Raw genomic sequence first — 16136 nt, 5'->3', positions numbered from 1 at the left:
GCAAGTGGCATCATCGAGAGGCAGTTTGAGAAGTCTAGAAAAGGCAGCAATTTTTGTTGAGAGTGGTATCCAGGGCTCAAGTCCTGCAGGAACGCATGGGAACGGAGTTCCTGTACTTTTTCCACAGCAAGAACTCCCATTAGCAGCCGTGTCCTGCATGACTTTGAAGTATGTGAGCTGTGTGGCAGGTGCTACACCAACAGCTGCCGACACAGCTCGCAATAGTAAGTGCCGCACACCTGACCATTCAGGCATTGCCAGTAGGGGGCCCCATGACAGCTTCCACTTCGATCTACCTGTCAGTCAAAGCTAGCTGACGGGTAGATCAGGTCCAGGTCTAGCTGACAGGTATATCAGCTATTCTGCTCACAGGACATGCAGAGAGAGAGGTGAGCTGAGGGAGGAACATCAGTTTGGGCTGGTAAGTTGAGCACAATACCTGGCAAAGTTTAATGCCAGGGGGGAAGTTTATGTGGAAATATGTGAAGGGTTGGAATAGCAGCGAGTGTTTGTTGGAGCCCTGCAGAGTTTTCAGCGCCCCAAGCTAACATACATTTAAGCAGGAACACATCACTATCTCCCCAAGCATTCTGTCCAGATAATGTGCAGTTAATTTATGACCTTTCCATTTAACCCTGTGTTATCCAAACTCTGTTCAATGAAAAGTGTAAACTCACCACATAAACACTCTATATACAAAATAAAATTCCCCAATAAAGATGAGAATATGATGTTCACATTTGCATGGAAGCACATTTGAATGAATGCTGATCACCGTATTTATGTTTATTGAGGATTTTTTTTTTATGTACTAACAGTTAAGCTTCATACACACAATACGAAAATTGGATGAAAAATACCACTTTTGAAGCATTTGTGCATATGAGCGTATCATTTATTTTGGTGGGGGAGTGGATCTTGGGTGGGAGTTCCTACACTTTTTTCCCCAGGACTTGACCCCTGGTGGTATCCCATATTTTGTAAAGTGGCGTGAAAATGGATTGCATTATATAGATATCCTGCATTTTTAAAAATATTAGCAAATATAATAATAACCGTGATATTAAAAAATAATTAATTTGATGTTATGCAGTGATATTATATGTCTTTTCTCTGTTCTTTATTCAGGAGTGTCCACATACAAGTCTTACAAAAATGCTGCATATCTTTTTCCATATTTACAAATGATAATTTGTTTGTTAATATACTGTAACTACTATTATTGTAATTGACACCCGTGGCACACATTTCATGTGTATGTGTATGTATGTGCATTAACTGTTAAAAAGCTACATCATCATCAGACATATATTGAGGAGTCTGTGTTGAAGGCTAAAAGATTATTTCTCCCCAGAAATTGCTGCTATCTGCTAGTGATATAATGAGAAATGGGTTCTGCAAATAGAGTGACAATTTATACAGTATATAGTCTCTATCAGCAGCAATTGCAGTTTCCTTTTATGCTGTGACATGGTGTGGTGTTAGATTAGTGATACAGTGGCTGAGAGATGAGACACCTCTGTGCACAGATATAATGCGCGGGATTTAGTAATAAGGCTGGTAAGTGTGTGGCGGTTCTCTTCCTGATAACTAATTACATCCCACAGGATGTGTCTCTCTCCAGGGTGCTGAATCTGCTTTACCTGTTCATAGCCATTTCTGCAGCTCTTCCACTCTTATGTGTGCATAGTGCCATGGCAGAGTAAATGTATCTTCTGATGCTGCAGTGTACAAACATCCCACAGTAAACAAACACTGGCTCTGTGGATACAGCCATAGTGTTCTCTTTTATGTACAAGGCAAGATCAAGCTGAGTGTTTAGAAATGAGAGCATCTCAGACGGTAGACAGGCAGTCATTTTAAGTGACATTTCAATTATTACGATGGTTGAAAATATGGCTCTATATATTTAGCTGTATTCTTGCTATAAAACTGCATTTCTAGATGCTCAATTATCCATTGGTTTATAGGAATCTATTTGTGGGCGAGGTGCTTTCCTTTAGGATTAGTTCTCTTTAATATAAAAACTCTCCAGACCCCTCCTCCTAGCCTTCTAACCTATTATTAGCCCCCCTTTTTCTCCAAGACACACCTAGATCCCTGTACTACTGTATTGGAGGACTGTGGCCTCCCATGGTATTTCAAATCTAGGTGCAGAAACCTCATCTGGCTAGTAACTTTCCATAGACTTGAATGGCCCATACCTGCGTTATTCGAGGACAACATCTTTAAAGCCTATGGGAAGTTTCTGTCCAGGTGGAAGCAATATTGGACAAGAATTCTGAACCCAGGCATTAAACACAGCCAACAGTGACTACTTTTAAAAAGAGGTAAGCAGATACCCGGATTGGGTTGGGGCGGCTTAGACATTGTTAGGGGACCAGGGTGGGCAAGGGGGCTTGAAAGGTTTTATATATATAATTATATAATCATAACTATTCAGGTTTAAAAAGGACCAATGTCCATCCGATTCATCCAGCTTAGCCAATATTTTATAATAAAGTTAACCTGTCCCTTAAAGTGTAATGCCCTGTAAACACAGTCAGACTTTCCAACGGAAAATGTGCGATCGGATTGTGTTGTTGGAAATTCCGATCGTGTGTGGGCTCCATTGGACTTTTTCTGTCGGAATTTCCAACACACAAAGTTTGAGATCTGGATCTTAAATTTTCCAACAATAAAATCCGATTCGACAAAGTGCCACGCATGCTCAGAATAAATTACAAGACGAAAGCTATTGGCTACTGACCTCTTTATACTCCCATCGTACGTGTTGTATGTCACCTTGTTTTGAACGATCAGATTTTCCAACTTTGTGTGACCCTGTGTATGCAAGACAAGTTTGGGCCAAAATCCGTCCGAAAAAATCAGACGGATTTTTTCGTCGGAATGTCCGACTGTGTGTACAGGGCATTACTCTTAGTCAGTAACATATGAAGTTTCTGGGGCAACCAAAAATGTTTTTTTTTTTGTTTTGTTTTTTTGCATTCCCTACTCTAAATACACAGCAATGGTCTACATCTGTTTGGAATATATTCAGGTTTTAAATCCAGGTGCCAATTTACATACTGTCCCAAATTAAAGATATAAACACACTGGCATTGGTGAGTTTTGCCCAACCAAAACTCCCAGTTCCAACTAACTACTGTACTCAATCTGGCCAATGAATGATGCAATGTTCTCTTCATAATATATAGATTAGGCTAATAATTGAGAATCTTGCTGCAAGAGAGTTATATCTTTGTATTGGCCTCTTCTAAAGGAGCAGAGACTCAAACTACTGTGAGGCCGCTTACACACGGGCGGACTGTCTGCCCAACTTAGTCCACTGAACAGTGTTTCAGCGGACAATCCCCTCGTGTGTGGGCTTCAGCGGACTTTTTCAGCGGACAGTCTGACGAACAAAGTCTTACGGAATTTCCGTAAGACAGTCCGTTCAAACTTGGTTTTGTCCGTCCAAACTTGGTTTCAGCGGACAGTCCGCTCGTGTGTAGGCAAGTTGGACGGACTAAGTATGGCGCATGCTCAGAAAGGGTTTACACGGCCGAAGGTTGCATTTCAGTGTATAGGACGTCGTTTTTCTAGTCCCGTCGTACGTGCTGTACACGTCATCACGCACGCTTTCAGCGGACTGCCTGCTCATCGTGTGTGGTCAAGTTCGTTCATGCTAATTTTGAAGGGACTGTCTGTCGGATTGTCTGCCGAACTTAGTTGGGCAGACAATCCGCCCGTGTGTACGCGGCCTAAGAAAATCTCACCAGTGAACACATTTATTCCACATACATATGATTGGACATTATGACCAAGAAATCCTGGGATTTATTTCCAACGGATGTTGGCTCAAGCTTGTCTTGCATACACACCGTCGCACAAATGATGCGCTGACGTACAACACGTACGACGGCACTATAAAGAGGTAGTTCAATAGCCAGTTCACCACCCTTTGGGCTCCTTCTGCTAATCCCGTGTTTATCTCATGTTAGTGGAAGTTTGGTGAGAGACGATTTGCAATATTCAGCCTTGTACTTTTCAGTTCGTTATAGCTCTTCAGTTTGTGCTTCGTATCTGGGTTTCAGTGCGTATTTTTATATTACGTACAGTGCCTTGCGAAAGTATTCGGCCCCCTTGAACTTTTCAACCTTTTGCCACATTTCAGGCTTCAAACATAAAGATATAACATTTTAATTTTTTGTGAAGAATCACCAACAAGTGGGACACAATTGTGAAGTGAAACGAAATCTATTGGATATTTTAAACTTTTTTAGCAAATAAAAAACTGAAAAGTGGTGCGTGCAAAATTATTCGGCCCCTTTACTTTCAGTGCAGCAAACTCACTCCAGAAGTTCAGCGAGGATCTCTGAATGATCCAATGTTGTCCTAAATGACTGATGGTGATAAATAGAATCCACCTGTGTGTAATCAAGTCTCTGTATAAATGCACCTGCTCTGTGATAGTCTCAGGGTTCTGTTGAAAGCGCAGAGAGCATCATGAAGACCAAGGAACACACCAGGCAGGTCCGTAATACTGTTGTGGAGAAGTTTAAAGCCGGATTTGGATACAAAAAGATTTCCCAAGCTTTAAACATCCCAAGGAGCACTGTGCAAGCGATCATTTTGAAATGGAAGGAGTATCAGACCACTGCAAATCTACCAAGACCTGGCCGTCCCTCTAAACTTTCAGCTCAGACAAGGAGAAGACTGATCAGAGATGCAGCTAAGAGGCCCATGATCACTCTGGATGAACTGCAGAGAACTACAGCTGAGGTGGGAGAGTCTGTTCATAGGACAACAATCAGTCGTACACTGCACAAATCTGGCCTTTATGGAAGAGTGGCAAGAAGAAAGCCATTTCTCAAAGATATCCATAAAAAGTCTCGTCTAAAGTTTGCCACAAGCCACCTGGGAGACATATATCAAACATGTGGAAGAAGGTGCTCTGGTCAGATGAAACAAAATTCGAACTTTTTTCCCACAATGCAAAACGATATGTTTGGCATAAAAGCAACACAGCTCATCACCCTCAACACACCATCCCCACTGTCAAACATGGTGGTGGCAGCATCATGGTTTGGGCCTGATTTTCTTCAGCAGGGACAGGGAAGATGGTTAAAATTGAGGGGAAGATGGATGCAGCCAAATACAGGACCATTCTGGATGAAAACCTGTTGGAGTCTGCAAAAGACCTGAAACTGGAACGGGGATTTATCTTCCAACAAGACAATGATCCCAAACATACCATACAGCAAAATCTACAAAGGAATGGTGCACAAATAAACATATCCAGGTGTTAGAATGGCCAAGTCAAAGTCCAGACCTGAATCCAATCGAGAATCTGTGGAAAGAGCTGAAAACTGCTGTTCACAAACGCTCTCCATCCAACCTCACTGAGCTTGAGCTGTTTTGCAAAGAAGAATGGGCAAGAATTTCAGTCTCTCAATGTGCAAAACTGATAGAGACATACCCCAAGCGACTTGCAGCTGTAATCGCAGCAAAAGGTGGTTCTACAAAGTATTAACGCAAGGGGGCCGAATAATTTTGCACGCCCCACTTTTCATTTTTTTAGTAGTTAAAAAAGTTTCAAAAATCCAATAGATTTCGTTCCACTTCACAATTGTGTCCCACTTGTTGGTGATTCTTCACAAAAAATAAAAATGTTATATCTTTAGGCTTGAAGCCTGAAATGTGGCAAAAGGTTGAAAAGTTCAAGGGGCCGAATACTTTCGCAAGGCACTGTATTTGACATATTTGATTTTCAATGCGTTCTTCTCTGCTTGTTTCTGATTTTCAGCTCGCTTTTCGCAGGCCTTTCAGATTTTCAGTGCATTCTGTTAGTTCGTTCTAACCAGCCGACCATTTTTAAGCTATGTTGCGGGTATGTACTCATCATAGAGTTCATGCTGTGCAGGGGCTTGGTGTTGGGCTTCTTACTTTGCCCCAAGTCCAGTCCATGAACAGGGAGTGACCAATTCTCTCATATGCCTTTGCTGCGGGAGATCCGTGAGAATAATCCTGATGATTTCAGGAATTATCTCCAGATGAAGGACCCCGTATTTCACCGTCTGTTGGCTTTGCTGTCCCCTTACATTACGAAGCAGGACACCTGCATGCGACAATCCATCACTCCTGAGCAGAGGCTAGTCGCCACCTAGCAGTACTAGGCGATGGGGAGAAGTCTGCAGGACATCAAGTTCTTGACAGGCATCTCCCCCTAGGCTCTGGGGATCATTATTCAAGAGACCTGTTCTGCCATCATTCAGGTCCTGCAGAAGGACTATATTAGGGTAAGTCTTATCCTTTAACATCACATTATATGTATTTAAATAAATGTATTTTTAAAATAAATTTGTATTTTAAATTGAAAATATGTCCTTTGATTTACTGATTGTGTTTCTTTTAGCTCCTAGGTTCTCCAATGCGTTTGTTTTTTTGCCATTTTCTTCAATAGTTCCAACGTAATTTCTTTGATACAAGAGATGACAATCTGTTCTTCAGCTAACTATTATGTTGTGGGTCTGCTACACAGACACCTTATTTTTGTTGTTAATGTATGTAATGCATTAATGATAATAATATTCATCATTTTCAGCACCCTGAATTCATTTTTTGGAGTGACGATAATTGCCTGATTGATACAAATTATAAAGCACTGTGGGTGTTATTTATTAAAGGAAAATCCACTTTGCACTACAAGTCCACTGCAAAAGTACACTTGAAAGTGCACTGAAACTGCACTTGTAGTGCAGAGTGGATTTTCCTTTAGGAAATAACCCCCATTGTCACTGTAAACACCAACTTAACCACTTCCCACCCGGCCAATGCATATATACGGCCGGGTGGGAGCCGTCTACTCCTGATAGGACGTTCAGGAACGTCCTTCAGGAGTAGCGGGATCGCGCGCGCGCGCGCCCGCGCAGCGGCGCGATCCCGATGTGCTCGTGTCACCCGGACACGGCACATCTCAGATCGGCAGGAGGGCTCTGTGATTGGCCCTCCTGATCACATGACGGCCGTGTCCAATCACGGCCGTCATGTGATGTAAACAAACAGCCGGTTGCTAGGCAATCGGCTCTCCTCTCCTCACACGGAAGTCACCGCTGAGGAGAGGAGAGCAGAACGCTGCAGCCGGCTGATGATCAGTGAGTATGGGCTGCTTTTTACAGCTTTTTACTCACTGATCATCAGTGTAGTGTAAACACACAACACACCACACAGTACAAACACAGTCCCCACATATGTCCCCAAAACACACATGTCCCCAAAACATACATGTCCCCAAATAATAAAAACACATGTCCCTAATAATAAAAACATGTCCCCCACATATGTCCCACTAAAATCACATGTCCCAATGATTATCTGCACACATATGTACGTGATCACCTGCACACATATGTACATGATCATTTGCGTACATATGTCCGTGATCACACAAACCAATTATTATACACTTAACGGAATTTTTTTTACCAAAAACATGTAGCAGAATACATTTTGGCTTAAATTTATGACAAAATGTGATTTTATTGGATTTCTTTTCAAATAGAAAAAAGAAAATATTGTTTTTTTTCCAAATTTCCGCTATTTTTGCGCTTATATCGCCAAAAAAAAAAAACGGAGTCGTGAATAAATAACACCAAAATAAAGCTCTATTTGTGCGAACAAAATGATAACAATTTCATTTGGGTACAGTGTAGCATGACCGCGCAATTGTCACTGAAAGCGCTAGAGCGCTGAAAGCTGAAAATTGGGCTGGGAAGGAAGGGGGTGAAAGTGCCCTGTATTGTAGTGGTTAAGCAAAAAACTGCTATTGAGCATTGAAAGAAGAAGCCACACATTGTTGAGTAGAAAATGTTTTACTCTGTGCACATTCACGTGTGTGTTTAGAAAAGGGTTTTTGAACAAACCAACATTTTTTTGGAAAATATATATTTTTTTGGGACATTAGAACTATCCTTTTTTGTGGTAAACAGGCATGTTTAAATAAAGTTAAAACAATACACAACTCAGGAACTTACAAAGTTCAACTTTAAATGCATCTCCCATTTTGTGTGCATCTTCAAAATGTGGCTTTCACAGGTGTGACATCACCCCATCTGATGAAGGCAAGATCAGCACAAAACTTCTTTTAATTAAAATAGGCATGAACAAATGTAGTTAACCTGCATCTGCCAAAAACATTGTATTAATGAGCGAACGAATGATGTTTACTATGCCCACAAACTTGAAACTTGCCATTTTAAACCGTACAACAGTAAAGAAAAGCACATGGAGCAGCATGAATGTAATGAGAAGAATAGGAACACGTGACAAAATACTTTTTTGCAGCGCTCTCTTGATTCTTCTGTACTGATCTGTTCCCTCAATTTGAAGTCTGACCATTGTTTCCTCAGTTGATCCTTGGATCGCCGTACCCCAAAATTCTTCTGCAGACTTTTCACAACTTTAGTCATGATCCATGCTTCCTGTCATAGTCGGCCCTCTTCAAGATGTCCACCATCTTCCCCATATCTACCAAGGACATATTAGAGGCCTTAAATCTCCTCTGGGATTGGGACTTCATGCACTGCGCTGCTGTCTTCATGCACTTGTTCTTTCTCCACCATGTGCTCTCCCATTGTGCAGAAAGAGAAGGGGCGGGGAATATACTAGATAGAAGGTCAGGGGTGGGCAGAGTTTTACGCATGCCCAGTGTATATAAAGCTTAACACGCGTGCGCCGAACATACGATATGTGAGTGGAGGATGGAGTAGCAGAAGCGCTGATTGTTCTAACGAAGGTACAATTTGAACTTGGGGCATTAGTGGCCTATACTGCTTAGAGATTAAGGCCTATATTGGGACAAGATTATGTGAGTTTAGCCTGACATTAGGGTTTGTCTTGTGTTGTGTCTTGCAGATAAAATGGATCAATTCAACGATCATGATTTCCTCCCCCAATTCATTGATTTGTACAGAGAGCTGCCCTGTCTGCGGCAGACAAAACCCCCCTTTTATACAAATTGACTAAAGAGGAAGGCAGTACTGGATACATTTCTGGAATTTGTGAAGCCACAGATCCCCACAGCAAACATCAGCTATTTGAAGTGCAAAATTGGTGGCCTGAGGAGCACATATAATGGGGAGCGCAAGAAGGTCCAGGATTCCCAGAGATCAGAAGCAGCAGCAGATAACATTTATGTCCCCAGGCTCTGTTACTATGACAGACTGCAATTTCTGTCAGACCAGACTGAAATCAGGCCATCACTCTCAACCCTTCCTTCCACTGTTCCTTCCACCCCAGCTGAGGATTCCGATGTATAGCCTGGGCCTTCCACCCAGGATGAAGATGCAGAGGAGCTCAGCTTGAGTCAGGTATAGCATTGTTCAACATATTTTTTTTAAATTGTGCGTGTTTGATGAACGATAAACTAAAACTATGTCCCCTTTTCATACACGGAAAATCCTCAGTCAGGAGGAGGCTGTAGAAAGTGGCAGCCAGGAGGTGGCAGGGGAAAGTGGCAGCCAGAAGGAGGCAGGGAAAAGTAGCAGCCAGGAGGTGGCGAGGGTAAGTGGTAGCCAGGAGGTGGTGGGGGTAAGTGGCAGCCAGGAGGTGGCTGGACCCAGTACCCTGACCGAATCCCAGGTCCCTCCCCTCTGCCTTCAACAAAAAAGGCCCAGGAAGGGGAGGAAGGTGGAGGAGCCAGCACTTGGGTTAATTCAGCAGGCTTCTGTGGCCCTCAGAACCCCCCCTCCAGTCTTCTTGAGGCCTATGCCTGCATGGCTGCCAACAAAATGCAGGACATGGAGGTGGGCCAATGCCTCTTTTGTGAGGAAGTGATATATATGGCCGTAAATAAGAGGTTGAGGGGCGAACTCGCAAGCAATACCTGACTGTGTGAGTTGGACCATCGTCCTCCTCCTCCACCACCTCCTGCCTCAACTCCAACACCAGAGCCACAGCCTGGAAGCAAGCATGGAAGCAAGCATGTAAGGAAGACAAGAGAGTGATGGCCTGGGTTCGTTCTGGTTTGGCAAAAGACGCAGGCTGTTGTAAGTCCACAGCCTGGGGACATATATGTGACCTGCTGCTGTTCCTGATCTTTTGGAGTCCCGGACCAGATTGTGCTCCCTATTAAATGGACTCCTCAGGCTCCCAATTTTGCCTGTCAAATAGTTGATGTGTGCCCTGGAGTACAAAGGCTTTGCCAATTTTACCAGTTTATCCAGCGTTGCCTTCCTCGTTATTTTGTTTTGACTCCTAATTAATGTTTATTTTTTGTCTAAAATCATTGGCTATGTCTTAAAATTAAAAAAGGACAATTTTTTTGTGAGTAGATTGGTACATTTCAAAAAGACAATGTCAAATTAACAAGGGACACCAACACCAACCAATCTGCTTGAGGTTAAAAAATACAACATAATAATGGTGTTGTGGTAACTTGACATAAAAATATTATGGAGATCACTACAAAAAAAAAGGAGATTACTTTAAACAAAAATTAAAAACATTATTCTGGAGGGAAAAAAAATTATTCATGAGATCACAAGAAATAATAAAGAAATCAGTTTGTCAGAACTCTGTGTGAATATCAGCTGCAAAACAACTTCATAATTCTAGCATTATAAAGAAGGAGAGAGTGCGCTGCTTTGAAAGATTTTAAAATTTGTAGTGTAACAAATGTGCTATTTCCATTAGGAATGCTAGTTTTACCAGACCGAGCGCTTCAGTCTCGTACTTGATTCAGAGCATGCGTGGAATTTTGTGCGTCGGAATTGTGTATACACGCTCAGAGTTTCCAACAACGGATTTTGTTGCCAGAAAATTTGTGATCCAGCTCTCAAATTTTTGTTGTCAGAAATCCCGACAAAAAATGTCCGATGGAGCCCACACATGGTCGGAATTTCCGACAAGAAGCTCCCATCCAACATTTGTTGTCGGAAAATCCGATCGTGTGCACACGGCATTAGAGTTATACAATGTCAACAGCTGACCCAGTCAAAATATTTTTCCTGACGCCAACATGGCAGCATACTAGTGATAGGCTCTGCCACTCTTCCACTCCCTCAGGACCAGTGAATAGCATAAATTAAAGACCTAGTTAGGCCCCACCCCATTCTTTTTTCCTCCCACCTCCACGCACCAGTGAAGAGTAAGCAGTACTATGTCCCCACCTCTGCCTCTGTGCAGCATCTGGCTGGGTTGAGCCTCTCCCAGTTTGAAGTCCCAGCTAAACAGCCCGGAAACCCTTTCTGTGGGTCCTGATGGGGTCCTGCAGTGTTTCCTTTTTAGGAATGAAATCTGCCAGTAAGTAAGTGTCTGCAGGCTGAGGCTTGGGGAGGGGGGGGGGGGCAGCTAGTTCATTCATTTCACTCCTTTGATCCCTTGTATCTCACAGAGGTGCTTATCCCTTTTGTTTTTATTTTCTGTCTCCCTATATGTTTCCCATTTTTTACCTTGATCTTTTCCTTTTCTGTGCTTTCTTTGGCTCTATTTTTTTATTGTTTGCCCTTTTGCTTGTTTTATCCTGTGCTGGACTGTTTTCTCTGTGCTGGAGGCCCTCTTGATGACATCATCAGGCTGCACCGGTGTGCACATGCACACTGGCTGGTGGGAGTACCGACCACCATTTTTCTTTTGGTAAAAGCTGCCCTCTTGTTAATAAAGAGGGTCAGAGTCACAGGGTAGATCTATAGAGCTCCAGGGATAATTAGAGGGGCTAAAACTTCCCTGGAGGTCTGGTCAGGCAGAGCCTCCTTTGCCTGGCTCTGGATCGCTCTTCCCTCTGCTTCCTGGGACAGGCGAGCTTTCTTTAAATGCCCCCTGCTGTTTGTTTCTGGTATGGCAAAAAAAAAAAAACCTGTGTTTGTATATATGTGTTTATGCACATATTCGTATGTGTATGTATGGGCAATAATTTATTTATTTCCCTTTATAAAGGAAAAAAAAAGAACACTTTTCATTTTTTTTAGTTGCCAATGTATATTTTTCTCTTTCAGCTCTAAACTTTTTGCCTTCTGATGCTATTTTTTTACTTTTCCGTTATCCTTGCTTTTTTCAGCTGGCCATCCTATTTGTCCTCAAACCATGCCCCGATATCACTTTTTTATCACTGAGTACAAGTACCAATACTTTTTTCAAGTACTCGCCGATACAATACTTTTTTTTTTGTCATGTGACAGTTTTTTTTGTATTTTGTAAATAAGTACTTTTTCTCCTTCACTGATGTGTGCTAATGAGGCTACACTGAGGTGGCACTGATAGGCTGCACTGATGAGGAGGCACTAATATTCAGCACTGATAGGATTGGATGGCACTGATGAGGCATCACTGATGAGGAGGCCCTAATACGCAGCAGTGTTTGGCACTGATAGGATTAGGTGGCACTGATATGTAGCACTGATATGTGGCACTGACTTATGGGCATTGATAAGTGGCATTAATAGATGGCACTGATAGATGGTGCTGACTGATGAGCACTAATAGGTGGCACTGATTATGCAGCACTGATGGGCACTGATCGGTGACACGCACTGATATGTGGCATGCACTGATGGGCACTGATAGGTGGTACACACTGATGGGCACTGATAGTTGGCACACACTGATGGCTGGTACTGACTGATGGCTGGTAGTAGCACTGGCTGGATGGGCACTGATCGATGGCACTAACAGATGTCACTGATGAGCACTGATTGATGGCTAGCACTTATGGGCACGAGATGATTTATTTTTTATGCTGCCTCTGCAACGCACATCTTGGTACACCTTGCACTCAGCCTCAATAAAGCAGCAGCAGACACCTTGTTACACCCAGCCCGAACTATATGGGCTGGGTGTAACAAGATGCCCACTGCTGGCATACTGTGGCCGAGTGCAGGGTGTACCAAGATAGGCGTCGGGATTTTCAAGCACTGACGGTGTAACGGCAACATGGAGCGTCACTTCCATTACCGAATGTGACGGCTCCGATCACCGACCCCGATGGATGATGCAGCTGTGCCCTGCACTCTGCACCTGTGCCAGCTTCCCTGCTTGAGGACTCACTCTCCGTTCTGCTCGCCCGCTGACTCCACCTGCTGACTTCCTGTTGCACATCACCTCTCTCCCATCTCAGGTATTGGCTAAGGCATCGGGAGTATTTGTGCACGTACAAGTACTCATGCAAATGCTCGGTATCGATATCGGTATCCGGACAACCCTAATACAAAGGACTCAAATTCAAAGGTGGGAGACTATCATGTGGTAAGTTTCAGGAAAAGAGTGCCTCCCTTTGCGGATTGCTTTGAATTTTTTCAGCCCCACATGCTCATGCTCTTTGGAAGAACGTAGCCCTAGATACCGCTCCCATTCAAGGGGAGAGTTTAAAGGATGACGTCTTATCACTTCTTCCTAGAGCAACGCTACGATCTCAGCAAAAGTACTGCAGTACCTGTGGCGCAATACCCATGCCCAATAGGCTGGAGAGTAAAGACTGCCTAGAGGAGTTCGCAGTTGACAGGTAACACTCAAATATCATTGCTATTGAAGAGGGTGGCGTGAGATTTTATGCTGTACTTAATTTCAATTATCTCGGCCAGGCAGATCCCTCCTAGTTGCCTGACACTGGCACCTCGCCAGGTGGCATTTACCCTCTTAGTTCCGCTACTCTGGCAAGTGGACAGCCTGCGGACAGTAGTAGCTCCTCTTCATCAGAGGAAGGCCCGTAACTGCATGGCTTCAGTTTTCCCTCCATTGAACTATGTATCCAGACAGTCAAGCAGGCCAATTGTATTTGAAAAGTCATAGTCACCCTTTCTTCAGAACAGCAAAGTCCGGAGAAAAAAAATCTCCTTTATTTGTCTTTACAGGTTTTATCCTCGTTAGAGATTGGATAACATCGTTTTAATCCATGCCTACAGTAGATACGATGTTTGAAACTTTGGGCTGGGTTTGTTTTCTCAGGCAGGTTCGTTGTAAGATACCTTATAACAGGAAATCTCTGTTGGTAGGAAACTTAACACAGCCATACCAGGAGTGACAGGAAGTCCGTCTTGCTCCTACAAGATGGGAAACAAAGGGATAGGGAATGTTTCTCCTCTAAGCAGGTTCCATTCTTCTAAGCAGATGGGCTGCTATAATACATATATATCAGACCTTGGGGGGTTTTCGTCCTGATTCCATTCACAAAAAGAAAATCTAAACATCCCAAAATATTTTTTTCTTTCATAATTGAAAAGCTTGGAATCGGCTAGACGCATTTACAGTTTAACAGTCTCCATTTTGGCCTCCGAGGCTTTTCACGAGGGTTCTCAGTGCAGTGTTAGCTTCACTCAGATAACAAGTTCTCCGGGTGTGCTGCTACCTGGACAACATTATTCTTCTATCCAGAGATCTGAAACAATTGCTGACATACCACGAGATTCTCATAAACACCCTGTGGGATATGACTGGTTTATTAACTCTCTCTAACTTAACAGTTAGTATGCCAGGAGGTAATCTGCCAACTCCTCTGTTCGGCTTACACCAGAGAAAATGGTGGCAGTCAAAGAAGGAATGCTGAAAACAGCAATCTCCACTTGTTTGACCATTTCTCAGTGCCTCAATCTTTGGAGCACAATATCGTCATACCAATAATCCTTTGGGCTCTCTGACTTCGACAGTTTAAGCTGTGATTCTTAGCACAATAGAGGAAACAGAGTCTGGCCCAGTTATCAACTGTCACTCAGTATGAGTAGGAGTATACGGTGGTGGCTGTAGAGGGAGAATCTGATGAAGTTGCCCTGTTAGAACCATTAGACTAGATCACAATTACTATTCATCTCGGCAAAGATAGCCTGGAAGGCAAACCGTCAGTTCAGTCCAATGGGAGATTCCCAGCCAAGCGGGGTAGACTTAAATACCCTAGAAATCCTAACAGATTCTTTAGCACCTTTCACCTTACTACAGAATCAAGGAAAGATCAGTCTCTCAGCAGTTGAACAACATGGCAGCAGTTGCCAATATTTATCACCTGCAAATTCCAAAAGCTGTTTACCTCTTAGGGGATTTGAACACACAGACAGACTGACCATCATGCAAACTTTGCAGAGCACGAGTGGGCCTTACACTGTAGGTCTTCTATGAGCTGGTCCACAGGTGGGGCCAACCACAGATAGACTACATTGCTTCTCACAGCAATTACAAACTTAGGAGGATGTCTGACTCAGTTCCGCACCCCAAGGCAGAGGGGACAAATGCCTTGATTTTCTCCATGGATCTGCAATCAAGCCTATATATTTTCCAACAACATTTCTCATAATTAGATTCCTCTTGAGGCTGTCGAGAATGAACATGGTAGTTATATCCATTCTTCCATTATGACAATGAGGGCCTTGAGTTTTCGTGGCCATTCATCCCATGAGACAGAAGCCAATTCCCCTTGCACATACGCAGGTCGTGGTTGCAGACAGGAGGACTGATAGGGGAAGCTTGAGAACCTAGTCTGCTCCAGGATGATCTCTACCTTGTGGAGTGTGAGAAGGCACTTTACTAACAACATCTATACCAAAATCCGAAACAAGTTTGCGTGATTTCTCAGCAGGGTGAGAAATTGATACTACTGCACCTCCGGTGACAGCTGTTCTGGACTTCTTGTAGACCAGATTACACATGAGCCTTAGCCTATATTCCTTGAGATTGCAAGTGTCAACTAGGTTGGCAATAACAAGGCATAAATGTGCCGGAAATCCTTTCGTTTGCACAAATTTTGAACATTTTTGACAGTCAGGAAGTTTCAACCACCATGAAAGAGGATCTTTCCTAGTGGAATCTATCGGTGTTGCTGGATTTCATATTAGTTTGACCGTTTGCTCCAACAGAACAGTGTTCAGTTTGTGACATTACTTACTAGTCGCAAGATCTTCAAGCAGAAGGATGTCTGAGATCCAAGCTCGGAGAAATTCAGAAAAAGATATTGTTTTCTTTCCAGAAGGAGTAAACTTGTGTAGACTTGGGTAGATCATCTTGTATGAATGTTAGCGACAGCCCCTCCATCTAACAGTCATCTAGACATTACCTAACTTCCCAGAGGGTCACTTAGGAGGGTCACAAAAGTTGCACATATCCAGAACTTGAAAGAAGTTCCTATCCACAATTGCCCTTTTCAGATCATGTAATAAGCCTTTTATCTTTCAAGCTGG

Source organism: Lithobates pipiens, unplaced genomic scaffold (genome assembly GCF_037356315.1).
Source record: "Lithobates pipiens isolate NorthernLeopardFrog02 unplaced genomic scaffold, aLitPip1_a1.2 Scaffold_16, whole genome shotgun sequence".
Taxonomy (NCBI): Eukaryota; Metazoa; Chordata; class Amphibia; order Anura; family Ranidae; genus Lithobates; species Lithobates pipiens.
This window is presented reverse-complemented; position numbering follows the sequence as displayed.